Genomic DNA, 2,808 nt, shown 5'->3' on the forward strand with positions numbered 1-2,808 from the left:
AGAGGTAGCTTTTAACTTGTCTCTCTGTTTCATGAGCAAAGATCAGTTATCTAACCACTGGGCCCAAGAACTGAGACAAGTTTTATGAAACAGATCCCTTAAAAATTAGACCGGCAGCTACTCTGAACATCTACAGAACCTATTTAGTCAACACAAAGGTAAACAGAATGCTCAAGCTGTCCTAGCTTTTTCGAGTAAAGATTCCCATTTCTTCTTGGCAGGTTTTACTTGCTCTTGGCCTTGTGACTCTCAATTTTCTTGGAAAGCAGCAAGGCCTGGACGTTGGCCAAGACATGCCGTTGAACAATTGTAATTTTCCCCAGTAGCTTGTTGAGCTCCTCATCATTATGGATGGTGAGCTACAGGTGACAGGGGATTAGCCTGTTTTTTTTTTATTATCCTGAGCAATGTAGCCAGCCAGCTCCAGAATTTCAGTGGTCAGATACTCTAGCATCGCAGACATATAGACCGTGGCTTCAGCCCCTACTTGCTCAGCATAATTCTCTTTCCAAAGTAGCCAGTGCATACAGCCCCTGGGGAACTACAGCCCAGCCCACTAGGAGCAAGATTTAGCCTTGGACCTCACTTTACCTCCCTGCTTTCCTCAACCTGACATTGCAAGTAGTGCTTGAGCATTGCTCGGTATGAAGAAACAGAAAAACTGTCCTACTGATGGGTATTCAGTAAATACATCTAGCTGAAAATGAGAGAAACAATTTAAGCATTTTCACCTGTTCTTTTGAACCATCATCTAGGAAAAAAGTTCTCAAAGCATGATTTTCTCCTTTCAATATACAAAGGGATGCTATTGGTTAGGGAGCTAATCAAAAGCTATTCTGAGAGCATAGTTACATAGCATCCATTATTCTGAGAATAATAAAAATACTATCCGTGTAAAGGGATAGTTTTCTGATAGGAAGATGCTACATTGTAAAAAGTATTCTGTTTGTTATATTTTGATTAAAAGGAGCTTTGTGGGAGGTGTTTGTCACTGATTAGAAAAATCTATATGCTGCTTTCTGTTGTGTAGAAGTGCTGAACAGTGGGTCAAATTCCATCAACTTCAAACTCGGCATCTTGGTATCTCACCTTCTATAGACACACAGAGAATTTTCAAAAGTGCCTAAGCCCCATTTTCAAAAGTGACTAACCTCAATGAAAGTCAATGGAATTTGGCTCCTAATTAACTGACACACTCTTGAAAATACTTTTGGATCTGATAATAGGATTGGCTGCCTGTATCTTAAGCGTGCGTGTTACTTAGCAACTCTGCAGTTTTTTTGTTATAGAGTTATAATAAAATAAAATTAAAATATAAACATAATGGGCTAGGTTTTCACCTGGTGTAAGTCAGCATAGATCCATGGAAGCCACTGGTTCTACACCAGTTTATACTGGCTGAAGATCTGGAGCAAGTTACTGGATTACCTTTACTGATTCTCCTTGGCCCTTTCCTGTTGTCCCTCACATCTGTATGTGTCTGATCTGTATGTATCATATCATTCTTTTAAGATAGACTATTTGAAGCAGAAAGTTATTTATTTTCTTTTTTTACAGCACTGTCAATTCAAGTTAGTATTTAGTTCCAACCCCTTTCTTCCAGAGGCAATATTTTAGGGAATTATATAAATAAAAATTTTGGTGAATTGCTTTGTTTTGGATTACTCACCAGGTAATGAATAAATAGAGGATCTCCTGCAGACACCTACTTGCAGAGAACCCTCTCTTTAGTATATTGCTATTTGTAATAATATGCTGTGATTACATTGAAAAAGTGACCTCCATAAATTGCCTTTTTTATTTGAGTCTCATTTTGGTAGGAGAATCAATCACTTTGATCACACTTTTGTACTGCTTCACTCCTAGAAGTACAGTAGGAGATTTCTGATGAATGTGTTTGAAGCATGTGGAAACACACTTTAAGTCTCTGCTTTTTAGATGATCACAGTTTGACAGTTTTGTCTATGTTCAAAGGTAGTGTAAGAATTGGATATATTGTTAGCCAGCCACTAAATCTATGAAAAGCCTTGTTGGAAAGGAAAGGGGGAAAAAAAATCATCATTTTGAATTTGGTTGGAATGGAGCTCAATAACCCTCTGGACTCTTTTTAGGAAAGCTATAATAAAGCTGATTAAACAGCAACATCATACACAGTTTAAATCTGCCTAGAGATAATGAAGGTCAACACAGGATTCCCACATAAAAAGGACAGATTAGACATTTTGAACATAAATCCAGTTGATAATGAAATCTGTAAATTGAAACCTTTTCTGTGTTGTATAATACTAACACATGACATTTTGCTGTCCATATAACCTTTAGCTTTACTGTCAATATTATTCCATTACATGGATTACAGAAAAGGAGTTAAGCACTATCAGAATGGAAGGCATGTTTTAATAACAATGCAATTATTAATCCTTTATGATGCAGGACTATAATAGGTTTTTAATGCATTGAATTAAACACTATCTGCTCCAATAACCCAGTAACTAAAATTATTATCTGTAATTAAGGATGGAGCAAAGTTCAAATTCAAGTATGTAAACTGTGCCTTATAATAAATGTCTAGCTACAAGGATGCATGAATAGTACTGGCCACATATGTCATAGTTTGCTTAACATCAAAGCTAGATTTGATCTTTGTTTTGTTTAGATGAAAGTAAGCTGAGCTTTTAGACAACAAACATAGTTGCCAAATAGATCAAACAAGCAAAAGCAGCATATTAGTGGTTTCATAAGAATCTCCCTTGCAAACAGTGATTTCCAGTACCCATATGTGACTGTCCCACTTGCAAAAATAACTTG

General features: G+C 36.6%; 1 pseudogene; it reads right to left on the reverse strand.

Moving 5' to 3' along the window:
* Positions 1-224: 224 nt before the first annotated feature.
* LOC102941698 lies at positions 225-616 on the reverse strand (annotated as a pseudogene).
* Positions 617-2,808: the final 2,192 nt, after the last annotated feature.

The sequence above is a fragment of the Chelonia mydas genome, chromosome 8, assembly GCF_015237465.2.
Source record: "Chelonia mydas isolate rCheMyd1 chromosome 8, rCheMyd1.pri.v2, whole genome shotgun sequence".
NCBI classification, from domain to species: domain Eukaryota; kingdom Metazoa; phylum Chordata; order Testudines; family Cheloniidae; genus Chelonia; species Chelonia mydas.